The 25,775-nt window shown below is 51.2% G+C and overlaps 41 non-coding genes across 41 annotated transcripts; 31 read left to right on the forward strand and 10 right to left on the reverse strand.

Moving 5' to 3' along the window:
- The first annotated feature begins 215 nt into the window (after window positions 1-215).
- Window positions 216-288, forward strand: Trnav-aac. The gene has a single exon. It is a non-coding gene; the product is annotated as a tRNA-Val (tRNA).
- A 1,175-nt stretch (window positions 289-1,463) lies between these two features.
- On the forward strand, window positions 1,464-1,536 carry Trnav-cac. Its single transcript has one exon. It is a non-coding gene; the product is annotated as a tRNA-Val (tRNA).
- Window positions 1,537-1,694: 158 nt separating this feature from the next.
- On the forward strand, window positions 1,695-1,767 carry Trnav-aac. Its single transcript has one exon. It is a non-coding gene; the product is annotated as a tRNA-Val (tRNA).
- A 742-nt stretch (window positions 1,768-2,509) lies between these two features.
- Window positions 2,510-2,581, reverse strand: Trnaa-agc. The gene has a single exon. It is a non-coding gene; the product is annotated as a tRNA-Ala (tRNA).
- A 380-nt stretch (window positions 2,582-2,961) lies between these two features.
- Window positions 2,962-3,034, forward strand: Trnav-cac. The gene has a single exon. It is a non-coding gene; the product is annotated as a tRNA-Val (tRNA).
- Window positions 3,035-3,192: 158 nt separating this feature from the next.
- Window positions 3,193-3,265, forward strand: Trnav-aac. The gene has a single exon. It is a non-coding gene; the product is annotated as a tRNA-Val (tRNA).
- A 1,176-nt stretch (window positions 3,266-4,441) lies between these two features.
- On the forward strand, window positions 4,442-4,514 carry Trnav-cac. Its single transcript has one exon. It is a non-coding gene; the product is annotated as a tRNA-Val (tRNA).
- A 158-nt stretch (window positions 4,515-4,672) lies between these two features.
- On the forward strand, window positions 4,673-4,745 carry Trnav-aac. The gene has a single exon. It is a non-coding gene; the product is annotated as a tRNA-Val (tRNA).
- A 1,176-nt stretch (window positions 4,746-5,921) lies between these two features.
- Window positions 5,922-5,994, forward strand: Trnav-cac. The gene has a single exon. It is a non-coding gene; the product is annotated as a tRNA-Val (tRNA).
- Window positions 5,995-6,152: 158 nt separating this feature from the next.
- Window positions 6,153-6,225, forward strand: Trnav-aac. The gene has a single exon. It is a non-coding gene; the product is annotated as a tRNA-Val (tRNA).
- A 724-nt stretch (window positions 6,226-6,949) lies between these two features.
- Trnaa-agc lies at window positions 6,950-7,021 on the reverse strand. Its single transcript has one exon. It is a non-coding gene; the product is annotated as a tRNA-Ala (tRNA).
- Window positions 7,022-7,632: 611 nt separating this feature from the next.
- Window positions 7,633-7,705, forward strand: Trnav-aac. Its single transcript has one exon. It is a non-coding gene; the product is annotated as a tRNA-Val (tRNA).
- A 1,176-nt stretch (window positions 7,706-8,881) lies between these two features.
- Trnav-cac lies at window positions 8,882-8,954 on the forward strand. The gene has a single exon. It is a non-coding gene; the product is annotated as a tRNA-Val (tRNA).
- A 158-nt stretch (window positions 8,955-9,112) lies between these two features.
- On the forward strand, window positions 9,113-9,185 carry Trnav-aac. Its single transcript has one exon. It is a non-coding gene; the product is annotated as a tRNA-Val (tRNA).
- A 739-nt stretch (window positions 9,186-9,924) lies between these two features.
- On the reverse strand, window positions 9,925-9,996 carry Trnaa-agc. Its single transcript has one exon. It is a non-coding gene; the product is annotated as a tRNA-Ala (tRNA).
- Window positions 9,997-10,376: 380 nt separating this feature from the next.
- Trnav-cac lies at window positions 10,377-10,449 on the forward strand. The gene has a single exon. It is a non-coding gene; the product is annotated as a tRNA-Val (tRNA).
- Window positions 10,450-10,607: 158 nt separating this feature from the next.
- On the forward strand, window positions 10,608-10,680 carry Trnav-aac. The gene has a single exon. It is a non-coding gene; the product is annotated as a tRNA-Val (tRNA).
- A 739-nt stretch (window positions 10,681-11,419) lies between these two features.
- Trnaa-agc lies at window positions 11,420-11,491 on the reverse strand. Its single transcript has one exon. It is a non-coding gene; the product is annotated as a tRNA-Ala (tRNA).
- Window positions 11,492-11,871: 380 nt separating this feature from the next.
- Window positions 11,872-11,944, forward strand: Trnav-cac. Its single transcript has one exon. It is a non-coding gene; the product is annotated as a tRNA-Val (tRNA).
- Window positions 11,945-12,102: 158 nt separating this feature from the next.
- On the forward strand, window positions 12,103-12,175 carry Trnav-aac. Its single transcript has one exon. It is a non-coding gene; the product is annotated as a tRNA-Val (tRNA).
- A 735-nt stretch (window positions 12,176-12,910) lies between these two features.
- Window positions 12,911-12,982, reverse strand: Trnaa-agc. The gene has a single exon. It is a non-coding gene; the product is annotated as a tRNA-Ala (tRNA).
- A 380-nt stretch (window positions 12,983-13,362) lies between these two features.
- On the forward strand, window positions 13,363-13,435 carry Trnav-cac. Its single transcript has one exon. It is a non-coding gene; the product is annotated as a tRNA-Val (tRNA).
- Window positions 13,436-13,593: 158 nt separating this feature from the next.
- On the forward strand, window positions 13,594-13,666 carry Trnav-aac. The gene has a single exon. It is a non-coding gene; the product is annotated as a tRNA-Val (tRNA).
- A 739-nt stretch (window positions 13,667-14,405) lies between these two features.
- Window positions 14,406-14,477, reverse strand: Trnaa-agc. The gene has a single exon. It is a non-coding gene; the product is annotated as a tRNA-Ala (tRNA).
- A 380-nt stretch (window positions 14,478-14,857) lies between these two features.
- Trnav-cac lies at window positions 14,858-14,930 on the forward strand. Its single transcript has one exon. It is a non-coding gene; the product is annotated as a tRNA-Val (tRNA).
- Window positions 14,931-15,088: 158 nt separating this feature from the next.
- On the forward strand, window positions 15,089-15,161 carry Trnav-aac. The gene has a single exon. It is a non-coding gene; the product is annotated as a tRNA-Val (tRNA).
- A 735-nt stretch (window positions 15,162-15,896) lies between these two features.
- Trnaa-agc lies at window positions 15,897-15,968 on the reverse strand. The gene has a single exon. It is a non-coding gene; the product is annotated as a tRNA-Ala (tRNA).
- Window positions 15,969-16,348: 380 nt separating this feature from the next.
- Window positions 16,349-16,421, forward strand: Trnav-cac. Its single transcript has one exon. It is a non-coding gene; the product is annotated as a tRNA-Val (tRNA).
- A 158-nt stretch (window positions 16,422-16,579) lies between these two features.
- Window positions 16,580-16,652, forward strand: Trnav-aac. The gene has a single exon. It is a non-coding gene; the product is annotated as a tRNA-Val (tRNA).
- A 735-nt stretch (window positions 16,653-17,387) lies between these two features.
- On the reverse strand, window positions 17,388-17,459 carry Trnaa-agc. The gene has a single exon. It is a non-coding gene; the product is annotated as a tRNA-Ala (tRNA).
- A 380-nt stretch (window positions 17,460-17,839) lies between these two features.
- On the forward strand, window positions 17,840-17,912 carry Trnav-cac. The gene has a single exon. It is a non-coding gene; the product is annotated as a tRNA-Val (tRNA).
- A 158-nt stretch (window positions 17,913-18,070) lies between these two features.
- Trnav-aac lies at window positions 18,071-18,143 on the forward strand. The gene has a single exon. It is a non-coding gene; the product is annotated as a tRNA-Val (tRNA).
- A 735-nt stretch (window positions 18,144-18,878) lies between these two features.
- Window positions 18,879-18,950, reverse strand: Trnaa-agc. Its single transcript has one exon. It is a non-coding gene; the product is annotated as a tRNA-Ala (tRNA).
- A 380-nt stretch (window positions 18,951-19,330) lies between these two features.
- Window positions 19,331-19,403, forward strand: Trnav-cac. Its single transcript has one exon. It is a non-coding gene; the product is annotated as a tRNA-Val (tRNA).
- Window positions 19,404-19,561: 158 nt separating this feature from the next.
- On the forward strand, window positions 19,562-19,634 carry Trnav-aac. The gene has a single exon. It is a non-coding gene; the product is annotated as a tRNA-Val (tRNA).
- A 735-nt stretch (window positions 19,635-20,369) lies between these two features.
- On the reverse strand, window positions 20,370-20,441 carry Trnaa-agc. Its single transcript has one exon. It is a non-coding gene; the product is annotated as a tRNA-Ala (tRNA).
- Window positions 20,442-21,052: 611 nt separating this feature from the next.
- On the forward strand, window positions 21,053-21,125 carry Trnav-aac. The gene has a single exon. It is a non-coding gene; the product is annotated as a tRNA-Val (tRNA).
- A 1,407-nt stretch (window positions 21,126-22,532) lies between these two features.
- Trnav-aac lies at window positions 22,533-22,605 on the forward strand. The gene has a single exon. It is a non-coding gene; the product is annotated as a tRNA-Val (tRNA).
- Window positions 22,606-24,014: 1,409 nt separating this feature from the next.
- Window positions 24,015-24,087, forward strand: Trnav-aac. The gene has a single exon. It is a non-coding gene; the product is annotated as a tRNA-Val (tRNA).
- A 1,176-nt stretch (window positions 24,088-25,263) lies between these two features.
- Window positions 25,264-25,336, forward strand: Trnav-cac. Its single transcript has one exon. It is a non-coding gene; the product is annotated as a tRNA-Val (tRNA).
- A 158-nt stretch (window positions 25,337-25,494) lies between these two features.
- Trnav-aac lies at window positions 25,495-25,567 on the forward strand. The gene has a single exon. It is a non-coding gene; the product is annotated as a tRNA-Val (tRNA).
- The last annotated feature ends 208 nt before the right edge of the window (window positions 25,568-25,775 follow it).

Here is a 25,775-nt window from a genome sequence, read left to right on the forward strand (position 1 = left end):
GGTTATCACGTCTGCTTCACGCGCAGAGGGTCCCCGGTTCGATCCCGGGCGGGAACAGTATTATTCTGCCTGTGTCGTATTGTCCTCCAATGAGCCACGTCGTGTGTGGATCTGCTGCATGTCCCTTCGTTTTGCAAGTACCACATTTATTGAATTTTTTAGTTACGATGGCAACATCACTACAAGTTGTCTGTGAAGTACGGCGCACACAAGCAGTTTCCGTGGTGTAGCGGTTATCACGTCTACCAAACACGCAGAAGGTCCCCGGTTCGATCCCGGGCGGAAACACTTTTTCATCACTTTAAGCAAGACTTACTAACATGCATCCGCTACCATCTGTACCCGAAACCTTCGTAATCGCCTTCACGCGTCGGACCAGAGTGTCAATTGCTCACGTCGAATAAGAAATTCGTTTGATATTGACGGCGAGCTTTTTGCGCTGACTCAGCCACTGACGTGCGATCAGTTTGCACAAAACGCGAGGGCTCGTCCGGGATTTGAACCCGGGACCTCCTGCACCCTAAGCAGGAATCATACCCATCTTTTTTTTTTTTTTTTTTTTTGAACCTGTCTCCGCTGTTAGGACACTAAGCAGTGTGGTTAGCTGCATTCAACCCCCGTGGCAATGTCTTGCAGTCCTCCAGCTTTGTTGACCACAGTTAGGTGCCTCGATAAGAGGTGGACAGGTGTCGCATCGCTCTCGCCGTCACTTGTTACCACGAATCGTACTTAACGTAGTTTTCTGCAAGCGTCAGCGTAGCGTCAGTCGAGCTAAGTCGGGCCAAGTCGCATAAGAGGAGCAACAAAATGCGCATTTCGGTACCGGGAATCGAACCCGTTCCTCCTGGGTGAGAGCCAGGTACCCTAGCCACTTTTTTTTTTTTTTTTTTTTTTTTTTAACGCGTCGGACCAGAGTGTCAATTGTTCACATCGAATAAGAAGTTCTTTTGATATTGACGGCGAGCTTTTTGCGCTGACTCAGCCACTGACGTGCGATCAGTTTGCACAAAATACTTGGGCTCGTCCGGGATTTGAACCCGGGACCTTCTACACAAGCAGGAATCATACCCCTAGACCAACGAGCCCTATGACACGGCGATTGCCAATTACTCCAGTCCCTCGATGTCGTCCAGGGTGCCCTGGAAGTCTCGTGTACGCTGGCGGGATGGGGGCGGCCCTCCTGGGCTATCGGTACCCTCATGTAGAGCTGCCGCTGGGCTCGCACTGCTGCTGCTGAGAAAGTGATTGCTTTTGCTGATATGACTTGCAATAACGACTGCGCGAAACGCCGCTATCTCGTTAGGGGTGCTACGGCAGACACCCTCTCGAGCACCCCGAAGACTTCTTGAGCCTCGGCTGTGATGGGTTCCAGGCTGACATTAGATCTGTCGTGTGTGCATTCGCCGACGATAGAAAGGCTGAGGCAAGTTTGAGTGAAAATGGATGGACTCGTCGGGTCCGTCGTTTCCGTAGTGTAGCGGTTATCACGTCTGCTTCACACGCAGAAGGTCCCCGGTTCGATCCCGGGCGGGAACAGTATTTTCCTGCCTATGTCGTATTGTCCTCCAATGAGCCACTTCGTGTGTGGATCTGCTGCATGTCCCCTCGTTTTGCAAGTACCACATTTATTGAATTTTTTAGTTACGATCATAACATCACTACAAGTTGTCTGTGAAGTAAGGTGCACACAAGCAGTTTCCGTGGTGTAGCGGTTATCACGTCTGCCTAACACGCAGAAGGTCCCCGGTTCGATCCCGGGCGGAAACACTTTTTCATCACTTTAAGCAAGACGTACTAACATGCATCTGCTACCATCTGTACCCGAAGCCTTCGTAATCGCCTTCACGCGTCGGACCCGAGTGTCAATTGCTCACATCGAATAAGAAATTCATTTGATATTGACGGCGAGCTTTTTGCGCTGACTCAGCCACTGACGTGCGATCAGTTTGCACAAAACGCTAGGGCTCGTCCGGGATTTGAACCCGGGACCTCCTGCACCCTAAGCAGGAATCATACCCATCTTTTTTTTTTTTTTTTTTTTTTTTTTTTTTTTTTTTTGAACCTGTCTCCGCTGTTAGGACACTAAGCAGTGTGGTTAGCTGCATTCAACCCCCGTGGCAAAGTCTTGCAGTCCTCCAGCTTTGTTGACCACAGTTAGGTGCCTCGATAAGAGGTGGACAGGTGTCGCATCGCTCTCGCCGTCACTTGTTACCACGAATCGTACTTAACGTAGTTTTCTGCAAGCGTCAGCGTAGCGTCAGTCGAGCTAAGTCGGGCCAAGTCGCATAAGAGGAGCAACAAAATGCGCATTTCCGGTACCGGGAATCGAACCCGTTCCTCCTGGGTGAGAGCCAGGTACCCTAGCCACTTTTTTTTTTTTTTTTTTTTTTTAACGCGTCGGACCAGAGTGTCAATTGTTCACATCGAATAAGAAGTTCATTTGATATTGACGGCGAGCTTTTTGCGCTGACTCAGCCACTGACGTGCGATCAGTTTGCACAAAACGCTAGGGCTCGTTCGGGATTTGAACCCGGGACCTTCTGCACGCTAAGCAGGAATCATACCCCTAGACCAACGAGCCCTATGACACGGCGATTGCCAATTACTCCAGTCCCTCGATGTCGTCCAGGGTGCCCTGGAAGTCTCGTGTACGCTGGCGGGATGGGGGCGGCCCTCCTGGGCTATCGGTACCCTCATGTAGAGCTGCCGCTGGGCTCGCACTGCCTGCTGCTGAGAAAGTGATTGCTTTTGCTGATATGACTTGCAATAACGACTGCGCGAAACGCCGCTATCTCGTTAGGGGTGCTACGGCAGACACCCTCTCGAGCACCCCGAAGACTTCTTGAGCCCTCGGCTGTGATGGGTTCCAGGCTGACATTAGATCTGTCGTGTGTGCATTCGCCGACGATAGAAAGGCTGAGGCAAGTTTGAGTGAAAATGGATGGACTCGTCGGGTCCGTCGTTTCCGTAGTGTAGCGGTTATCACGTCTGCTTCACACGCAGAAGGTCCCCGGTTCGATCCCGGGCGGGAACAGTATTTTCCTGCCTATGTCGTATTGTCCTCCAATGAGCCACTTCGTGTGTGGATCTGCTGCATGTCCCCTCGTTTTGCAAGTACCACATTTATTGAATTTTTTAGTTACGATCATAACATCACTACAAGTTGTCTGTGAAGTAAGGTGCACACAAGCAGTTTCCGTGGTGTAGCGGTTATCACGTCTGCCTAACACGCAGAAGGTCCCCGGTTCGATCCCGGGCGGAAACACTTTTTCATCACTTTAAGCAAGACGTACTAACATGCATCTGCTACCATCTGTACCCGAAGCCTTCGTAATCGCCTTCACGCGTCGGACCCGAGTGTCAATTGCTCACATCGAATAAGAAATTCATTTGATATTGACGGCGAGCTTTTTGCGCTGACTCAGCCACTGACGTGCGATCAGTTTGCACAAAACGCTAGGGCTCGTCCGGGATTTGAACCCGGGACCTCCTGCACCCTAAGCAGGAATCATACCCATCTTTTTTTTTTTTTTTTTTTTGAACCTGTCTCCGCTGTTAGGACACTAAGCAGTGTGGTTAGCTGCATTCAACCCCCGTGGCAATGTCTTGCAGTCCTCCAGCTTTGTTGACCACAGTTAGGTGCCTCGATAAGAGGTGGACAGGTGTCGCATCGCTCTCGCCGTCACTTGTTACCACGAATCGTACTTAACGTAGTTTTCTGCAAGCGTCAGCGTAGCGTCAGTCGAGCTAAGTCGGGCCAAGTCGCATAAGAGGAGCAACAAAATGCGCATTTCCGGTACCGGGAATCGAACCCGTTCCTCCTGGGTGAGAGCCAGGTACCCTAGCCACTTTTTTTTTTTTTTTTTTTTTTTTTAACGCGTCGGACCAGAGTGTCAATTGTTCACATCGAATAAGAAGTTCTTTTGATATTGACGGCGAGCTTTTTGCGCTGACTCAGCCACTGACGTGCGATCAGTTTGCACAAAATACTTGGGCTCGTCCGGGATTTGAACCCGGGACCTTCTACACAAGCAGGAATCATACCCCTAGACCAACGAGCCCTATGACACGGCGATTGCCAATTACTCCAGTCCCTCGATGTCGTCCAGGGTGCCCTGGAAGTCTCGTGTACGCTGGCGGGATGGGGGCGGCCCTCCTGGGCTATCGGTACCCTCATGTAGAGCTGCCGCTGGGCTCGCACTGCCTGCTGCTGAGAAAGTGATTGCTTTTGCTGATATGACTTGCAATAACGACTGCGCGAAACGCCGCTATCTCGTTAGGGGTGCTACGGCAGACACCCTCTCGAGCACCCCGAAGACTTCTTGAGCCCTCGGCTGTGATGGGTTCCAGGCTGACATTAGATCTGTCGTGTGTGCATTCGCCGACGATAGAAAGGCTGAGGCAAGTTTGAGTGAAAATGGATGGACTCGTCGGGTCCGTCGTTTCCGTAGTGTAGCGGTTATCACGTCTGCTTCACACGCAGAAGGTCCCCGGTTCGATCCCGGGCGGGAACAGTATTTTCCTGCCTATGTCGTATTGTCCTCCAATGAGCCACTTCGTGTGTGGATCTGCTGCATGTCCCCTCGTTTTGCAAGTACCACATTTATTGAATTTTTTAGTTACGATCATAACATCACTACAAGTTGTCTGTGAAGTAAGGTGCACACAAGCAGTTTCCGTGGTGTAGCGGTTATCACGTCTGCCTAACACGCAGAAGGTCCCCGGTTCGATCCCGGGCGGAAACACTTTTTCATCACTTTAAGCAAGACGTACTAACATGCATCTGCTACCATCTGTACCCGAAGCCTTCGTAATCGCCTTCACGCGTCGGACCCGAGTGTCAATTGCTCACATCGAATAAGAAATTCATTTGATATTGACGGCGAGCTTTTTGCGCTGACTCAGCCACTGACGTGCGATCAGTTTGCACAAAACGCTAGGGCTCGTCCGGGATTTGAACCCGGGACCTCCTGCACCCTAAGCAGGAATCATACCCATCTTTTTTTTTTTTTTTTTTTTGAACCTGTCTCCGCTGTTAGGACACTAAGCAGTGTGGTTAGCTGCATTCAACCCCCGTGGCAATGTCTTGCAGTCCTCCAGCTTTGTTGACCACAGTTAGGTGCCTCGATAAGAGGTGGACAGGTGTCGCATCGCTCTCGCCGTCACTTGTTACCACGAATCGTACTTAACGTAGTTTTCTGCAAGCGTCAGCGTAGCGTCAGTCGAGCTAAGTCGGGCCAAGTCGCATAAGAGGAGCAACAAAATGCGCATTTCCGGTACCGGGAATCGAACCCGTTCCTCCTGGGTGAGAGCCAGGTACCCTAGCCACTTTTTTTTTTTTTTTTTTTTTTTTTAACGCGTCGGACCAGAGTGTCAATTGTTCACATCGAATAAGAAGTTCTTTTGATATTGACGGCGAGCTTTTTGCGCTGACTCAGCCACTGACGTGCGATCAGTTTGCACAAAATACTTGGGCTCGTCCGGGATTTGAACCCGGGACCTTCTACACAAGCAGGAATCATACCCCTAGACCAACGAGCCCTATGACACGGCGATTGCCAATTACTCCAGTCCCTCGATGTCGTCCAGGGTGCCCTGGAAGTCTCGTGTACGCTGGCGGGATGGGGGCGGCCCTCCTGGGCTATCGGTACCCTCATGTAGAGCTGCCGCTGGGCTCGCACTGCCTGCTGCTGAGAAAGTGATTGCTTTTGCTGATATGACTTGCAATAACGACTGCGCGAAACGCCGCTATCTCGTTAGGGGTGCTACGGCAGACACCCTCTCGAGCACCCCGAAGACTTCTTGAGCCCTCGGCTGTGATGGGTTCCAGGCTGACATTAGATCTGTCGTGTGTGCATTCGCCGACGATAGAAAGGCTGAGGCAAGTTTGAGTGAAAATGGATGGACTCGTCGGGTCCGTCGTTTCCGTAGTGTAGCGGTTATCACGTCTGCTTCACACGCAGAAGGTCCCCGGTTCGATCCCGGGCGGGAACAGTATTTTCCTGCCTATGTCGTATTGTCCTCCAATGAGCCACTTCGTGTGTGGATCTGCTGCATGTCCCCTCGTTTTGCAAGTACCACATTTATTGAATTTTTTAGTTACGATCATAACATCACTACAAGTTGTCTGTGAAGTAAGGTGCACACAAGCAGTTTCCGTGGTGTAGCGGTTATCACGTCTGCCTAACACGCAGAAGGTCCCCGGTTCGATCCCGGGCGGAAACACTTTTTCATCACTTTAAGCAAGACGTACTAACATGCATCTGCTACCATCTGTACCCGAAGCCTTCGTAATCGCCTTCACGCGTCGGACCCGAGTGTCAATTGCTCACATCGAATAAGAAATTCATTTGATATTGACGGCGAGCTTTTTGCGCTGACTCAGCCACTGACGTGCGATCAGTTTGCACAAAACGCTAGGGCTCGTCCGGGATTTGAACCCGGGACCTCCTGCACCCTAAGCAGGAATCATACCCATCTTTTTTTTTTTTTTTTTTTGAACCTGTCTCCGCTGTTAGGACACTAAGCAGTGTGGTTAGCTGCATTCAACCCCCGTGGCAAAGTCTTGCAGTCCTCCAGCTTTGTTGACCACAGTTAGGTGCCTCGATAAGAGGTGGACAGGTGTCGCATCGCTCTCGCCGTCACTTGTTACCACGAATCGTACTTAACGTAGTTTTCTGCAAGCGTCAGCGTAGCGTCAGTCGAGCTAAGTCGGGCCAAGTCGCATAAGAGGAGCAACAAAATGCGCATTTCCGGTACCGGGAATCGAACCCGTTCCTCCTGGGTGAGAGCCAGGTACCCTAGCCACTTTTTTTTTTTTTTTTTTTTTTTAACGCGTCGGACCAGAGTGTCAATTGTTCACATCGAATAAGAAGTTCATTTGATATTGACGGCGAGCTTTTTGCGCTGACTCAGCCACTGACGTGCGATCAGTTTGCACAAAACGCTAGGGCTCGTTCGGGATTTGAACCCGGGACCTTCTGCACGCTAAGCAGGAATCATACCCCTAGACCAACGAGCCCTATGACACGGCGATTGCCAATTACTCCAGTCCCTCGATGTCGTCCAGGGTGCCCTGGAAGTCTCGTGTACGCTGGCGGGATGGGGGCGGCCCTCCTGGGCTATCGGTACCCTCATGTAGAGCTGCCGCTGGGCTCGCACTGCCTGCTGCTGAGAAAGTGATTGCTTTTGCTGATATGACTTGCAATAACGACTGCGCGAAACGCCGCTATCTCGTTAGGGGTGCTACGGCAGACACCCTCTCGAGCACCCCGAAGACTTCTTGAGCCCTCGGCTGTGATGGGTTCCAGGCTGACAAAAGAACTGTCGTATGTGCATTCGCGGACGAGAGAAAGGCTGCGGCAAGTTGGACTGAACAAGGATGGACTCCTCTGGTCCGTCGATTCCGCAGTATAGCGGTTATCACGTCTGCTTCACGCGCAGAGGGTCCCCGGTTCGATCCCGGGCGGGAACAGTATTATTCTGCCTGTGTCGTATTGTCCTCCAATGAGCCACGTCGTGTGTGGATCTGCTGCATGTCCCTTCGTTTTGCAAGTACCACATTTATTGAATTTTTTAGTTACGATGGCAACATCACTACAAGTTGTCTGTGAAGTACGGCGCACACAAGCAGTTTCCGTGGTGTAGCGGTTATCACGTCTACCAAACACGCAGAAGGTCCCCGGTTCGATCCCGGGCGGAAACACTTTTTCATCACTTTAAGCAAGACTTACTAACATGCATCCGCTACCATCTGTACCCGAAACCTTCGTAATCGCCTTCACGCGTCGGACCAGAGTGTCAATTGCTCACGTCGAATAAGAAATTCGTTTGATATTGACGGCGAGCTTTTTGCGCTGACTCAGCCACTGACGTGCGATCAGTTTGCACAAAACGCGAGGGCTCGTCCGGGATTTGAACCCGGGACCTCCTGCACCCTAAGCAGGAATCATACCCATCTTTTTTTTTTTTTTTTTTTTGAACCTGTCTCCGCTGTTAGGACACTAAGCAGTGTGGTTAGCTGCATTCAACCCCCGTGGCAATGTCTTGCAGTCCTCCAGCTTTGTTGACCACAGTTAGGTGCCTCGATAAGAGGTGGACAGGTGTCGCATCGCTCTCGCCGTCACTTGTTACCACGAATCGTACTTAACGTAGTTTTCTGCAAGCGTCAGCGTAGCGTCAGTCGAGCTAAGTCGGGCCAAGTCGCATAAGAGGAGCAACAAAATGCGCATTTCCGGTACCGGGAATCGAACCCGTTCCTCCTGGGTGAGAGCCAGGTACCCTAGCCACTTTTTTTTTTTTTTTTTTTTTTTTTAACGCGTCGGACCAGAGTGTCAATTGTTCACATCGAATAAGAAGTTCTTTTGATATTGACGGCGAGCTTTTTGCGCTGACTCAGCCACTGACGTGCGATCAGTTTGCACAAAATACTTGGGCTCGTCCGGGATTTGAACCCGGGACCTTCTACACAAGCAGGAATCATACCCCTAGACCAACGAGCCCTATGACACGGCGATTGCCAATTACTCCAGTCCCTCGATGTCGTCCAGGGTGCCCTGGAAGTCTCGTGTACGCTGGCGGGATGGGGGCGGCCCTCCTGGGCTATCGGTACCCTCATGTAGAGCTGCCGCTGGGCTCGCACTGCCTGCTGCTGAGAAAGTGATTGCTTTTGCTGATATGACTTGCAATAACGACTGCGCGAAACGCCGCTATCTCGTTAGGGGTGCTACGGCAGACACCCTCTCGAGCACCCCGAAGACTTCTTGAGCCCTCGGCTGTGATGGGTTCCAGGCTGACATTAGATCTGTCGTGTGTGCATTCGCCGACGATAGAAAGGCTGAGGCAAGTTTGAGTGAAAATGGATGGACTCGTCGGGTCCGTCGTTTCCGTAGTGTAGCGGTTATCACGTCTGCTTCACACGCAGAAGGTCCCCGGTTCGATCCCGGGCGGGAACAGTATTTTCCTGCCTATGTCGTATTGTCCTCCAATGAGCCACTTCGTGTGTGGATCTGCTGCATGTCCCCTCGTTTTGCAAGTACCACATTTATTGAATTTTTTAGTTACGATCATAACATCACTACAAGTTGTCTGTGAAGTAAGGTGCACACAAGCAGTTTCCGTGGTGTAGCGGTTATCACGTCTGCCTAACACGCAGAAGGTCCCCGGTTCGATCCCGGGCGGAAACACTTTTTCATCACTTTAAGCAAGACGTACTAACATGCATCTGCTACCATCTGTACCCGAAGCCTTCGTAATCGCCTTCACGCGTCGGACCCGAGTGTCAATTGCTCACATCGAATAAGAAATTCATTTGATATTGACGGCGAGCTTTTTGCGCTGACTCAGCCACTGACGTGCGATCAGTTTGCACAAAACGCTAGGGCTCGTCCGGGATTTGAACCCGGGACCTCCTGCACCCTAAGCAGGAATCATACCCATCTTTTTTTTTTTTTTTTTTTTTTTTTTTTTTTTTTTGAACCTGTCTCCGCTGTTAGGACACTAAGCAGTGTGGTTAGCTGCATTCAACCCCCGTGGCAAAGTCTTGCAGTCCTCCAGCTTTGTTGACCACAGTTAGGTGCCTCGATAAGAGGTGGACAGGTGTCGCATCGCTCTCGCCGTCACTTGTTACCACGAATCGTACTTAACGTAGTTTTCTGCAAGCGTCAGCGTAGCGTCAGTCGAGCTAAGTCGGGCCAAGTCGCATAAGAGGAGCAACAAAATGCGCATTTCCGGTACCGGGAATCGAACCCGTTCCTCCTGGGTGAGAGCCAGGTACCCTAGCCACTTTTTTTTTTTTTTTTTTTTTTAACGCGTCGGACCAGAGTGTCAATTGTTCACATCGAATAAGAAGTTCATTTGATATTGACGGCGAGCTTTTTGCGCTGACTCAGCCACTGACGTGCGATCAGTTTGCACAAAACGCTAGGGCTCGTTCGGGATTTGAACCCGGGACCTTCTGCACGCTAAGCAGGAATCATACCCCTAGACCAACGAGCCCTATGACACGGCGATTGCCAATTACTCCAGTCCCTCGATGTCGTCCAGGGTGCCCTGGAAGTCTCGTGTACGCTGGCGGGATGGGGGCGGCCCTCCTGGGCTATCGGTACCCTCATGTAGAGCTGCCGCTGGGCTCGCACTGCCTGCTGCTGAGAAAGTGATTGCTTTTGCTGATATGACTTGCAATAACGACTGCGCGAAACGCCGCTATCTCGTTAGGGGTGCTACGGCAGACACCCTCTCGAGCACCCCGAAGACTTCTTGAGCCCTCGGCTGTGATGGGTTCCAGGCTGACATTAGATCTGTCGTGTGTGCATTCGCCGACGATAGAAAGGCTGAGGCAAGTTTGAGTGAAAATGGATGGACTCGTCGGGTCCGTCGTTTCCGTAGTGTAGCGGTTATCACGTCTGCTTCACACGCAGAAGGTCCCCGGTTCGATCCCGGGCGGGAACAGTATTTTCCTGCCTATGTCGTATTGTCCTCCAATGAGCCACTTCGTGTGTGGATCTGCTGCATGTCCCCTCGTTTTGCAAGTACCACATTTATTGAATTTTTTAGTTACGATCATAACATCACTACAAGTTGTCTGTGAAGTAAGGTGCACACAAGCAGTTTCCGTGGTGTAGCGGTTATCACGTCTGCCTAACACGCAGAAGGTCCCCGGTTCGATCCCGGGCGGAAACACTTTTTCATCACTTTAAGCAAGACGTACTAACATGCATCTGCTACCATCTGTACCCGAAGCCTTCGTAATCGCCTTCACGCGTCGGACCCGAGTGTCAATTGCTCACATCGAATAAGAAATTCATTTGATATTGACGGCGAGCTTTTTGCGCTGACTCAGCCACTGACGTGCGATCAGTTTGCACAAAACGCTAGGGCTCGTCCGGGATTTGAACCCGGGACCTCCTGCACCCTAAGCAGGAATCATACCCATCTTTTTTTTTTTTTTTTTTTTTTTTTTTTTTTTTTTGAACCTGTCTCCGCTGTTAGGACACTAAGCAGTGTGGTTAGCTGCATTCAACCCCCGTGGCAAAGTCTTGCAGTCCTCCAGCTTTGTTGACCACAGTTAGGTGCCTCGATAAGAGGTGGACAGGTGTCGCATCGCTCTCGCCGTCACTTGTTACCACGAATCGTACTTAACGTAGTTTTCTGCAAGCGTCAGCGTAGCGTCAGTCGAGCTAAGTCGGGCCAAGTCGCATAAGAGGAGCAACAAAATGCGCATTTCCGGTACCGGGAATCGAACCCGTTCCTCCTGGGTGAGAGCCAGGTACCCTAGCCACTTTTTTTTTTTTTTTTTTTTTTAACGCGTCGGACCAGAGTGTCAATTGTTCACATCGAATAAGAAGTTCATTTGATATTGACGGCGAGCTTTTTGCGCTGACTCAGCCACTGACGTGCGATCAGTTTGCACAAAACGCTAGGGCTCGTTCGGGATTTGAACCCGGGACCTTCTGCACGCTAAGCAGGAATCATACCCCTAGACCAACGAGCCCTATGACACGGCGATTGCCAATTACTCCAGTCCCTCGATGTCGTCCAGGGTGCCCTGGAAGTCTCGTGTACGCTGGCGGGATGGGGGCGGCCCTCCTGGGCTATCGGTACCCTCATGTAGAGCTGCCGCTGGGCTCGCACTGCCTGCTGCTGAGAAAGTGATTGCTTTTGCTGATATGACTTGCAATAACGACTGCGCGAAACGCCGCTATCTCGTTAGGGGTGCTACGGCAGACACCCTCTCGAGCACCCCGAAGACTTCTTGAGCCCTCGGCTGTGATGGGTTCCAGGCTGACATTAGATCTGTCGTGTGTGCATTCGCCGACGATAGAAAGGCTGAGGCAAGTTTGAGTGAAAATGGATGGACTCGTCGGGTCCGTCGTTTCCGTAGTGTAGCGGTTATCACGTCTGCTTCACACGCAGAAGGTCCCCGGTTCGATCCCGGGCGGGAACAGTATTTTCCTGCCTATGTCGTATTGTCCTCCAATGAGCCACTTCGTGTGTGGATCTGCTGCATGTCCCCTCGTTTTGCAAGTACCACATTTATTGAATTTTTTAGTTACGATCATAACATCACTACAAGTTGTCTGTGAAGTAAGGTGCACACAAGCAGTTTCCGTGGTGTAGCGGTTATCACGTCTGCCTAACACGCAGAAGGTCCCCGGTTCGATCCCGGGCGGAAACACTTTTTCATCACTTTAAGCAAGACGTACTAACATGCATCTGCTACCATCTGTACCCGAAGCCTTCGTAATCGCCTTCACGCGTCGGACCCGAGTGTCAATTGCTCACATCGAATAAGAAATTCATTTGATATTGACGGCGAGCTTTTTGCGCTGACTCAGCCACTGACGTGCGATCAGTTTGCACAAAACGCTAGGGCTCGTCCGGGATTTGAACCCGGGACCTCCTGCACCCTAAGCAGGAATCATACCCATCTTTTTTTTTTTTTTTTTTTTTTTTTTTTTTTGAACCTGTCTCCGCTGTTAGGACACTAAGCAGTGTGGTTAGCTGCATTCAACCCCCGTGGCAAAGTCTTGCAGTCCTCCAGCTTTGTTGACCACAGTTAGGTGCCTCGATAAGAGGTGGACAGGTGTCGCATCGCTCTCGCCGTCACTTGTTACCACGAATCGTACTTAACGTAGTTTTCTGCAAGCGTCAGCGTAGCGTCAGTCGAGCTAAGTCGGGCCAAGTCGCATAAGAGGAGCAACAAAATGCGCATTTCCGGTACCGGGAATCGAACCCGTTCCTCCTGGGTGAGAGCCAGGTACCCTAGCCACTTTTTTTTTTTTTTTTTTTTTTAACGCGTCGGACCAGAGTGTCAATTGTTCACATCGAATAAGAAGTTCATTTGATATTGACGGCGAGCTTTTTGCGCTGACTCAGCCACTGACGTGCGATCAGTTTGCACAAAACGCTAGGGCTCGTTCGGGATTTGAACCCGGGACCTTCTGCACGCTAAGCAGGAATCATACCCCTAGACCAACGAGCCCTATGACACGGCGATTGCCAATTACTCCAGTCCCTCGATGTCGTCCAGGGTGCCCTGGAAGTCTCGTGTACGCTGGCGGGATGGGGGCGGCCCTCCTGGGCTATCGGTACCCTCATGTAGAGCTGCCGCTGGGCTCGCACTGCCTGCTGCTGAGAAAGTGATTGCTTTTGCTGATATGACTTGCAATAACGACTGCGCGAAACGCCGCTATCTCGTTAGGGGTGCTACGGCAGACACCCTCTCGAGCACCCCGAAGACTTCTTGAGCCCTCGGCTGTGATGGGTTCCAGGCTGACATTAGATCTGTCGTGTGTGCATTCGCCGACGATAGAAAGGCTGAGGCAAGTTTGAGTGAAAATGGATGGACTCGTCGGGTCCGTCGTTTCCGTAGTGTAGCGGTTATCACGTCTGCTTCACACGCAGAAGGTCCCCGGTTCGATCCCGGGCGGGAACAGTATTTTCCTGCCTATGTCGTATTGTCCTCCAATGAGCCACTTCGTGTGTGGATCTGCTGCATGTCCCCTCGTTTTGCAAGTACCACATTTATTGAATTTTTTAGTTACGATCATAACATCACTACAAGTTGTCTGTGAAGTAAGGTGCACACAAGCAGTTTCCGTGGTGTAGCGGTTATCACGTCTGCCTAACACGCAGAAGGTCCCCGGTTCGATCCCGGGCGGAAACACTTTTTCATCACTTTAAGCAAGACGTACTAACATGCATCTGCTACCATCTGTACCCGAAGCCTTCGTAATCGCCTTCACGCGTCGGACCCGAGTGTCAATTGCTCACATCGAATAAGAAATTCATTTGATATTGACGGCGAGCTTTTTGCGCTGACTCAGCCACTGACGTGCGATCAGTTTGCACAAAACGCTAGGGCTCGTCCGGGATTTGAACCCGGGACCTCCTGCACCCTAAGCAGGAATCATACCCATCTTTTTTTTTTTTTTTTTTTTTTTTTTTTTTTTTTTGAACCTGTCTCCGCTGTTAGGACACTAAGCAGTGTGGTTAGCTGCATTCAACCCCCGTGGCAAAGTCTTGCAGTCCTCCAGCTTTGTTGACCACAGTTAGGTGCCTCGATAAGAGGTGGACAGGTGTCGCATCGCTCTCGCCGTCACTTGTTACCACGAATCGTACTTAACGTAGTTTTCTGCAAGCGTCAGCGTAGCGTCAGTCGAGCTAAGTCGGGCCAAGTCGCATAAGAGGAGCAACAAAATGCGCATTTCCGGTACCGGGAATCGAACCCGTTCCTCCTGGGTGAGAGCCAGGTACCCTAGCCACTTTTTTTTTTTTTTTTTTTTTTAACGCGTCGGACCAGAGTGTCAATTGTTCACATCGAATAAGAAGTTCATTTGATATTGACGGCGAGCTTTTTGCGCTGACTCAGCCACTGACGTGCGATCAGTTTGCACAAAACGCTAGGGCTCGTTCGGGATTTGAACCCGGGACCTTCTGCACGCTAAGCAGGAATCATACCCCTAGACCAACGAGCCCTATGACACGGCGATTGCCAATTACTCCAGTCCCTCGATGTCGTCCAGGGTGCCCTGGAAGTCTCGTGTACGCTGGCGGGATGGGGGCGGCCCTCCTGGGCTATCGGTACCCTCATGTAGAGCTGCCGCTGGGCTCGCACTGCCTGCTGCTGAGAAAGTGATTGCTTTTGCTGATATGACTTGCAATAACGACTGCGCGAAACGCCGCTATCTCGTTAGGGGTGCTACGGCAGACACCCTCTCGAGCACCCCGAAGACTTCTTGAGCCCTCGGCTGTGATGGGTTCCAGGCTGACATTAGATCTGTCGTGTGTGCATTCGCCGACGATAGAAAGGCTGAGGCAAGTTTGAGTGAAAATGGATGGACTCGTCGGGTCCGTCGTTTCCGTAGTGTAGCGGTTATCACGTCTGCTTCACACGCAGAAGGTCCCCGGTTCGATCCCGGGCGGGAACAGTATTTTCCTGCCTATGTCGTATTGTCCTCCAATGAGCCACTTCGTGTGTGGATCTGCTGCATGTCCCCTCGTTTTGCAAGTACCACATTTATTGAATTTTTTAGTTACGATCATAACATCACTACAAGTTGTCTGTGAAGTAAGGTGCACACAAGCAGTTTCCGTGGTGTAGCGGTTATCACGTCTGCCTAACACGCAGAAGGTCCCCGGTTCGATCCCGGGCGGAAACACTTTTTCATCACTTTAAGCAAGACGTACTAACATGCATCTGCTACCATCTGTACCCGAAGCCTTCGTAATCGCCTTCACGCGTCGGACCCGAGTGTCAATTGCTCACATCGAATAAGAAATTCATTTGATATTGACGGCGAGCTTTTTGCGCTGACTCAGCCACTGACGTGCGATCAGTTTGCACAAAACGCTAGGGCTCGTCCGGGATTTGAACCCGGGACCTCCTGCACCCTAAGCAGGAATCATACCCATCTTTTTTTTTTTTTTTTTTTTTTTTTTTTTTTGAACCTGTCTCCGCTGTTAGGACACTAAGCAGTGTGGTTAGCTGCATTCAACCCCCGTGGCAAAGTCTTGCAGTCCTCCAGCTTTGTTGACCACAGTTAGGTGCCTCGATAAGAGGTGGACAGGTGTCGCATCGCTCTCGCCGTCACTTGTTACCACGAATCGTACTTAACGTAGTTTTCTGCAAGCGTCAGCGTAGCGTCAGTCGAGCTAAGTCGGGCCAAGTCGCATAAGAGGAGCAACAAAATGCGCATTTCCGGTACCGGGAATCGAACCCGTTCCTCCTGGGTGAGAGCCAGGTACCCTAGCCACTTTTTTTTTTTTTTTTTTTTTTAACGCGTCGGACCAGAGTGTCAATTGTTCACATCGAATAAGAAGTTCATTTGATATTGACGGCGAGCTTTTTGCGCTGACTCAGCCACTGACGTGCGATCAGTTTGCACAAAACGCTAGGGCTCGTTCGGGATTTGAACCCGGGACCTTCTGCACGCTAAGCAGGAATCATACCCCTAGACCAACGAGCCCTATGACACGGCGATTGCCAATTACTCCAGTCCCTCGATGTCGTCCAGGGTGCCCTGGAAGTCTCGTGTACGCTGGCGGGATGGGGGCGGCCCTCCTGGGCTATCGGTACCCTCATGTAGAGCTGCCGCTGGGCTCGCACTGCCTGCTGCTGAGAAAGTGATTGCTTTTGCTGATATGACTTGCAATAACGACTGCGCGAAACGCCGCTATCTCGTTAGGGGTGCTACGGCAGACACCCTCTCGAGCACCCCGAAGACTTCTTGAGCCCTCGGCTGTGATGGGTTCCAGGCTGACATTAGATCTGTCGTGTGTGCATTCGCCGACGATAGAAAGGCTGAGGCAAGTTTGAGTGAAAATGGATGGACTCGTCGGGTCCGTCGTTTCCGTAGTGTAGCGGTTATCACGTCTGCTTCACACGCAGAAGGTCCCCGGTTCGATCCCGGGCGGGAACAGTATTTTCCTGCCTATGTCGTATTGTCCTCCAATGAGCCACTTCGTGTGTGGATCTGCTGCATGTCCCCTCGTTTTGCAAGTACCACATTTATTGAATTTTTTAGTTACGATCATAACATCACTACAAGTTGTCTGTGAAGTAAGGTGCACACAAGCAGTTTCCGTGGTGTAGCGGTTATCACGTCTGCCTAACACGCAGAAGGTCCCCGGTTCGATCCCGGGCGGAAACACTTTTTCATCACTTTAAGCAAGACGTACTAACATGCATCTGCTACCATCTGTACCCGAAGCCTTCGTAATCGCCTTCACGCGTCGGACCCGAGTGTCAATTGCTCACATCGAATAAGAAATTCATTTGATATTGACGGCGAGCTTTTTGCGCTGACTCAGCCACTGACGTGCGATCAGTTTGCACAAAACGCTAGGGCTCGTCCGGGATTTGAACCCGGGACCTCCTGCACCCTAAGCAGGAATCATACCCATCTTTTTTTTTTTTTTTTTTTTTTTTTTTTTTTGAACCTGTCTCCGCTGTTAGGACACTAAGCAGTGTGGTTAGCTGCATTCAACCCCCGTGGCAAAGTCTTGCAGTCCTCCAGCTTTGTTGACCACAGTTAGGTGCCTCGATAAGAGGTGGACAGGTGTCGCATCGCTCTCGCCGTCACTTGTTACCACGAATCGTACTTAACGTAGTTTTCTGCAAGCGTCAGCGTAGCGTCAGTCGAGCTAAGTCGGGCCAAGTCGCATAAGAGGAGCAACAAAATGCGCATTTCCGGTACCGGGAATCGAACCCGTTCCTCCTGGGTGAGAGCCAGGTACCCTAGCCACTTTTTTTTTTTTTTTTTTTTTTAACGCGTCGGACCAGAGTGTCAATTGTTCACATCGAATAAGAAGTTCATTTGATATTGACGGCGAGCTTTTTGCGCTGACTCAGCCACTGACGTGCGATCAGTTTGCACAAAACGCTAGGGCTCGTTCGGGATTTGAACCCGGGACCTTCTGCACGCTAAGCAGGAATCATACCCCTAGACCAACGAGCCCTATGACACGGCGATTGCCAATTACTCCAGTCCCTCGATGTCGTCCAGGGTGCCCTGGAAGTCTCGTGTACGCTGGCGGGATGGGGGCGGCCCTCCTGGGCTATCGGTACCCTCATGTAGAGCTGCCGCTGGGCTCGCACTGCCTGCTGCTGAGAAAGTGATTGCTTTTGCTGATATGACTTGCAATAACGACTGCGCGAAACGCCGCTATCTCGTTAGGGGTGCTACGGCAGACACCCTCTCGAGCACCCCGAAGACTTCTTGAGCCCTCGGCTGTGATGGGTTCCAGGCTGACATTAGATCTGTCGTGTGTGCATTCGCCGACGATAGAAAGGCTGAGGCAAGTTTGAGTGAAAATGGATGGACTCGTCGGGTCCGTCGTTTCCGTAGTGTAGCGGTTATCACGTCTGCTTCACACGCAGAAGGTCCCCGGTTCGATCCCGGGCGGGAACAGTATTTTCCTGCCTATGTCGTATTGTCCTCCAATGAGCCACTTCGTGTGTGGATCTGCTGCATGTCCCCTCGTTTTGCAAGTACCACATTTATTGAATTTTTTAGTTACGATCATAACATCACTACAAGTTGTCTGTGAAGTAAGGTGCACACAAGCAGTTTCCGTGGTGTAGCGGTTATCACGTCTGCCTAACACGCAGAAGGTCCCCGGTTCGATCCCGGGCGGAAACACTTTTTCATCACTTTAAGCAAGACGTACTAACATGCATCTGCTACCATCTGTACCCGAAGCCTTCGTAATCGCCTTCACGCGTCGGACCCGAGTGTCAATTGCTCACATCGAATAAGAAATTCATTTGATATTGACGGCGAGCTTTTTGCGCTGACTCAGCCACTGACGTGCGATCAGTTTGCACAAAACGCTAGGGCTCGTCCGGGATTTGAACCCGGGACCTCCTGCACCCTAAGCAGGAATCATACCCATCTTTTTTTTTTTTTTTTTTTTTTTTTTTTTTTGAACCTGTCTCCGCTGTTAGGACACTAAGCAGTGTGGTTAGCTGCATTCAACCCCCGTGGCAAAGTCTTGCAGTCCTCCAGCTTTGTTGACCACAGTTAGGTGCCTCGATAAGAGGTGGACAGGTGTCGCATCGCTCTCGCCGTCACTTGTTACCACGAATCGTACTTAACGTAGTTTTCTGCAAGCGTCAGCGTAGCGTCAGTCGAGCTAAGTCGGGCCAAGTCGCATAAGAGGAGCAACAAAATGCGCATTTCCGGTACCGGGAATCGAACCCGTTCCTCCTGGGTGAGAGCCAGGTACCCTAGCCACTTTTTTTTTTTTTTTTTTTTTTAACGCGTCGGACCAGAGTGTCAATTGTTCACATCGAATAAGAAGTTCATTTGATATTGACGGCGAGCTTTTTGCGCTGACTCAGCCACTGACGTGCGATCAGTTTGCACAAAACGCTAGGGCTCGTTCGGGATTTGAACCCGGGACCTTCTGCACGCTAAGCAGGAATCATACCCCTAGACCAACGAGCCCTATGACACGGCGATTGCCAATTACTCCAGTCCCTCGATGTCGTCCAGGGTGCCCTGGAAGTCTCGTGTACGCTGGCGGGATGGGGGCGGCCCTCCTGGGCTATCGGTACCCTCATGTAGAGCTGCCGCTGGGCTCGCACTGCCTGCTGCTGAGAAAGTGATTGCTTTTGCTGATATGACTTGCAATAACGACTGCGCGAAACGCCGCTATCTCGTTAGGGGTGCTACGGCAGACACCCTCTCGAGCACCCCGAAGACTTCTTGAGCCCTCGGCTGTGATGGGTTCCAGGCTGACATTAGATCTGTCGTGTGTGCATTCGCCGACGATAGAAAGGCTGAGGCAAGTTTGAGTGAAAATGGATGGACTCGTCGGGTCCGTCGTTTCCGTAGTGTAGCGGTTATCACGTCTGCTTCACACGCAGAAGGTCCCCGGTTCGATCCCGGGCGGGAACAGTATTTTCCTGCCTATGTCGTATTGTCCTCCAATGAGCCACTTCGTGTGTGGATCTGCTGCATGTCCCCTCGTTTTGCAAGTACCACATTTATTGAATTTTTTAGTTACGATCATAACATCACTACAAGTTGTCTGTGAAGTAAGGTGCACACAAGCAGTTTCCGTGGTGTAGCGGTTATCACGTCTGCCTAACACGCAGAAGGTCCCCGGTTCGATCCCGGGCGGAAACACTTTTTCATCACTTTAAGCAAGACGTACTAACATGCATCTGCTACCATCTGTACCCGAAGCCTTCGTAATCGCCTTCACGCGTCGGACCCGAGTGTCAATTGCTCACATCGAATAAGAAATTCATTTGATATTGACGGCGAGCTTTTTGCGCTGACTCAGCCACTGACGTGCGATCAGTTTGCACAAAACGCTAGGGCTCGTCCGGGATTTGAACCCGGGACCTCCTGCACCCTAAGCAGGAATCATACCCATCTTTTTTTTTTTTTTTTTTTTTTTTTTTTTTTGAACCTGTCTCCGCTGTTAGGACACTAAGCAGTGTGGTTAGCTGCATTCAACCCCCGTGGCAAAGTCTTGCAGTCCTCCAGCTTTGTTGACCACAGTTAGGTGCCTCGATAAGAGGTGGACAGGTGTCGCATCGCTCTCGCCGTCACTTGTTACCACGAATCGTACTTAACGTAGTTTTCTGCAAGCGTCAGCGTAGCGTCAGTCGAGCTAAGTCGGGCCAAGTCGCATAAGAGGAGCAACAAAATGCGCATTTCCGGTACCGGGAATCGAACCCGTTCCTCCTGGGTGAGAGCCAGGTACCCTAGCCACTTTTTTTTTTTTTTTTTTTTTTAACGCGTCGGACCAGAGTGTCAATTGTTCACATCGAATAAGAAGTTCATTTGATATTGACGGCGAGCTTTTTGCGCTGACTCAGCCACTGACGTGCGATCAGTTTGCACAAAACGCTAGGGCTCGTTCGGGATTTGAACCCGGGACCTTCTGCACGCTAAGCAGGAATCATACCCCTAGACCAACGAGCCCTATGACACGGCGATTGCCAATTACTCCAGTCCCTCGATGTCGTCCAGGGTGCCCTGGAAGTCTCGTGTACGCTGGCGGGATGGGGGCGGCCCTCCTGGGCTATCGGTACCCTCATGTAGAGCTGCCGCTGGGCTCGCACTGCCTGCTGCTGAGAAAGTGATTGCTTTTGCTGATATGACTTGCAATAACGACTGCGCGAAACGCCGCTATCTCGTTAGGGGTGCTACGGCAGACACCCTCTCGAGCACCCCGAAGACTTCTTGAGCCCTCGGCTGTGATGGGTTCCAGGCTGACAAAAGAACTGTCGTATGTGCATTCGCGGACGAGAGAAAGGCTGCGGCAAGTTGGACTGAACAAGGATGGACTCCTCTGGTCCGTCGATTCCGCAGTATAGCGGTTATCACGTCTGCTTCACGCGCAGAGGGTCCCCGGTTCGATCCCGGGCGGGAACAGTATTATTCTGCCTGTGTCGTATTGTCCTCCAATGAGCCACGTCGTGTGTGGATCTGCTGCATGTCCCTTCGTTTTGCAAGTACCACATTTATTGAATTTTTTAGTTACGATGGCAACATCACTACAAGTTGTCTGTGAAGTACGGCGCACACAAGCAGTTTCCGTGGTGTAGCGGTTATCACGTCTACCAAACACGCAGAAGGTCCCCGGTTCGATCCCGGGCGGAAACACTTTTTCATCACTTTAAGCAAGACTTACTAACATGCATCCGCTACCATCTGTACCCGAAACCTTCGTAATCGCCTTCACGCGTCGGACCAGAGTGTCAATTGCTCACGTCGAATAAGAAATTCGTTTGATATTGACGGCGAGCTTTTTGCGCTGACTCAGCCACTGACGTGCGATCAGTTTGCACAAAACGCGAGGGCTCGTCCGGGATTTGAACCCGGGACCTCCTGCACCCTAAGCAGGAATCATACCCATCTTTTTTTTTTTTTTTTTTTTGAACCTGTCTCCGCTGTTAGGACACTAAGCAGTGTGGTTAGCTGCATTCAACCCCCGTGGCAATGTCTTGCAGTCCTCCAGCTTTGTTGACCACAGTTAGGTGCCTCGATAAGAGGTGGACAGGTGTCGCATCGCTCTCGCCGTCACTTGTTACCACGAATCGTACTTAACGTAGTTTTCTGCAAGCGTCAGCGTAGCGTCAGTCGAGCTAAGTCGGGCCAAGTCGCATAAGAGGAGCAACAAAATGCGCATTTCCGGTACCGGGAATCGAACCCGTTCCTCCTGGGTGAGAGCCAGGTACCCTAGCCACTTTTTTTTTTTTTTTTTTTTTTTTTAAAGCGTCGGACCAGAGTGTCAATTGTTCACATCGAATAAGAAGTTCTTTTGATATTGACGGCGAGCTTTTTGCGCTGACTCAGCCACTGACGTGCGATCAGTTTGCACAAAATACTTGGGCTCGTCCGGGATTTGAACCCGGGACCTTCTACACAAGCAGGAATCATACCCCTAGACCAACGAGCCCTATGACACGGCGATTGCCAATTACTCCAGTCCCTCGATGTCGTCCAGGGTGCCCTGGAAGTCTCGTGTACGCTGGCGGGATGGGGGCGGCCCTCCTGGGCTATCGGTACCCTCATTTAGAGCTGCCGCTGGGCTCGCACTGCCTGCTGCTGAGAAAGTGATTGCTTTTGCTGATATGACTTGCAATAACGACTGCGCGAAACGCCGCTATCTCGTTAGGGGTGCTACGGCAGACACCCTCTCGAGCACCCCGAAGACTTCTTGAGCCCTCGGCTGTGATGGGTTCCAGGCTGACAAAAGAACTGTCGTATGTGCATTCGCGGACGAGAGAAAGGCTGCGGCAAGTTGGACTGAACAAGGATGGACTCCTCTGGTCCGTCGATTCCGCAGTATAGCGGTTATCACGTCTGCTTCACGCGCAGAGGGTCCCCGGTTCGATCCCGGGCGGGAACAGTATTATTCTGCCTGTGTCGTATTGTCCTCCAATGAGCCACGTCGTGTGTGGATCTGCTGCATGTCCCTTCGTTTTGCAAGTACCACATTTATTGAATTTTTTAGTTACGATGGCAACATCACTACAAGTTGTCTGTGAAGTACGGCGCACACAAGCAGTTTCCGTGGTGTAGCGGTTATCACGTCTACCAAACACGCAGAAGGTCCCCGGTTCGATCCCGGGCGGAAACACTTTTTCATCACTTTAAGCAAGACTTACTAACATGCATCCGCTACCATCTGTACCCGAAACCTTCGTAATCGCCTTCACGCGTCGGACCAGAGTGTCAATTGCTCACGTCGAATAAGAAATTCGTTTGATATTGACGGCGAGCTTTTTGCGCTGACTCAGCCACTGACGTGCGATCAGTTTGCACAAAACGCGAGGGCTCGTCCGGGATTTGAACCCGGGACCTCCTGCACCCTAAGCAGGAATCATACCCATCTTTTTTTTTTTTTTTTTTTTTGAACCTGTCTCCGCTGTTAGGACACTAAGCAGTGTGGTTAGCTGCATTCAACCCCCGTGGCAATGTCTTGCAGTCCTCCAGCTTTGTTGACCACAGTTAGGTGCCTCGATAAGAGGTGGACAGGTGTCGCATCGCTCTCGCCGTCACTTGTTACCACGAATCGTACTTAACGTAGTTTTCTGCAAGCGTCAGCGTAGCGTCAGTCGAGCTAAGTCGGGCCAAGTCGCATAAGAGGAGCAACAAAATGCGCATTTCCGGTACCGGGAATCGAACCCGTTCCTCCTGGGTGAGAGCCAGGTACCCTAGCCACTTTTTTTTTTTTTTTTTTTTTTTTTTAACGCGTCGGACCAGAGTGTCAATTGTTCACATCGAATAAGAAGTTCTTTTGATATTGACGGCGAGCTTTTTGCGCTGACTCAGCCACTGACGTGCGATCAGTTTGCACAAAATACTTGGGCTCGTCCGGGATTTGAACCCGGGACCTTCTACACAAGCAGGAATCATACCCCTAGACCAACGAGCCCTATGACACGGCGATTGCCAATTACTCCAGTCCCTCGATGTCGTCCAGGGTGCCCTGGAAGTCTCGTGTACGCTGGCGGGATGGGGGCGGCCCTCCTGGGCTATCGGTACCCTCATGTAGAGCTGCCGCTGGGCTCGCACTGCCTGCTGCTGAGAAAGTGATTGCTTTTGCTGATATGACTTGCAATAACGACTGCGCGAAACGCCGCTATCTCGTTAGGGGTGCTACGGCAGACACCCTCTCGAGCACCCCGAAGACTTCTTGAGCCCTCGGCTGTGATGGGTTCCAGGCTGACAAAAGAACTGTCGTATGTGCATTCGCGGACGAGAGAAAGGCTGCGGCAAGTTGGACTGAACAAGGATGGACTCCTCTGGTCCGTCGATTCCGCAGTATAGCGGTTATCACGTCTGCTTCACGCGCAGAGGGTCCCCGGTTCGATCCCGGGCGGGAACAGTATTATTCTGCCTGTGTCGTATTGTCCTCCAATGAGCCACGTCGTGTGTGGATCTGCTGCATGTCCCTTCGTTTTGCAAGTACCACATTTATTGAATTTTTTAGTTACGATGGCAACATCACTACAAGTTGTCTGTGAAGTACGGCGCACACAAGCAGTTTCCGTGGTGTAGCGGTTATCACGTCTACCAAACACGCAGAAGGTCCCCGGTTCGATCCCGGGCGGAAACACTTTTTCATCACTTTAAGCAAGACTTACTAACATGCATCCGCTACCATCTGTACCCGAAACCTTCGTAATCGCCTTCACGCGTCGGACCAGAGTGTCAATTGCTCACGTCGAATAAGAAATTCGTTTGATATTGACGGCGAGCTTTTTGCGCTGACTCAGCCACTGACGTGCGATCAGTTTGCACAAAACGCGAGGGCTCGTCCGGGATTTGAACCCGGGACCTCCTGCACCCTAAGCAGGAATCATACCCATCTTTTTTTTTTTTTTTTTTTTGAACCTGTCTCCGCTGTTAGGACACTAAGCAGTGTGGTTAGCTGCATTCAACCCCCGTGGCAATGTCTTGCAGTCCTCCAGCTTTGTTGACCACAGTTAGGTGCCTCGATAAGAGGTGGACAGGTGTCGCATCGCTCTCGCCGTCACTTGTTACCACGAATCGTACTTAACGTAGTTTTCTGCAAGCGTCAGCGTAGCGTCAGTCGAGCTAAGTCGGGCCAAGTCGCATAAGAGGAGCAACAAAATGCGCATTTCCGGTACCGGGAATCGAACCCGTTCCTCCTGGGTGAGAGCCAGGTACCCTAGCCACTTTTTTTTTTTTTTTTTTTTTTTTTAACGCGTCGGACCAGAGTGTCAATTGTTCACATCGAATAAGAAGTTCTTTTGATATTGACGGCGAGCTTTTTGCGCTGACTCAGCCACTGACGTGCGATCAGTTTGCACAAAATACTTGGGCTCGTCCGGGATTTGAACCCGGGACCTTCTACACAAGCAGGAATCATACCCCTAGACCAACGAGCCCTATGACACGGCGATTGCCAATTACTCCAGTCCCTCGATGTCGTCCAGGGTGCCCTGGAAGTCTCGTGTACGCTGGCGGGATGGGGGCGGCCCTCCTGGGCTATCGGTACCCTCATGTAGAGCTGCCGCTGGGCTCGCACTGCCTGCTGCTGAGAAAGTGATTGCTTTTGCTGATATGACTTGCAATAACGACTGCGCGAAACGCCGCTATCTCGTTAGGGGTGCTACGGCAGACACCCTCTCGAGCACCCCGAAGACTTCTTGAGCCCTCGGCTGTGATGGGTTCCAGGCTGACATTAGATCTGTCGTGTGTGCATTCGCCGACGATAGAAAGGCTGAGGCAAGTTTGAGTGAAAATGGATGGACTCGTCGGGTCCGTCGTTTCCGTAGTGTAGCGGTTATCACGTCTGCTTCACACGCAGAAGGTCCCCGGTTCGATCCCGGGCGGGAACAGTATTTTCCTGCCTATGTCGTATTGTCCTCCAATGAGCCACTTCGTGTGTGGATCTGCTGCATGTCCCCTCGTTTTGCAAGTACCACATTTATTGAATTTTTTAGTTACGATCATAACATCACTACAAGTTGTCTGTGAAGTAAGGTGCACACAAGCAGTTTCCGTGGTGTAGCGGTTATCACGTCTGCCTAACACGCAGAAGGTCCCCGGTTCGATCCCGGGCGGAAATACTTTTTCATCACTTTAAGCAAGACGTACTAACATGCATCTGCTACCATCTGTACCCGAAGCCTTCGTAATCGCCTTCACGCGTCGGACCCGAGTGTCAATTGCTCACATCGAATAAGAAATTCATTTGATATTGACGGCGAGCTTTTTGCGCTGACTCAGCCACTGACGTGCGATCAGTTTGCACAAAACGCTAGGGCTCGTCCGGGA

Source organism: Schistocerca piceifrons, unplaced genomic scaffold (assembly GCF_021461385.2).
Source record: "Schistocerca piceifrons isolate TAMUIC-IGC-003096 unplaced genomic scaffold, iqSchPice1.1 HiC_scaffold_600, whole genome shotgun sequence".
NCBI classification, from domain to species: Eukaryota; Metazoa; Arthropoda; class Insecta; order Orthoptera; family Acrididae; genus Schistocerca; species Schistocerca piceifrons.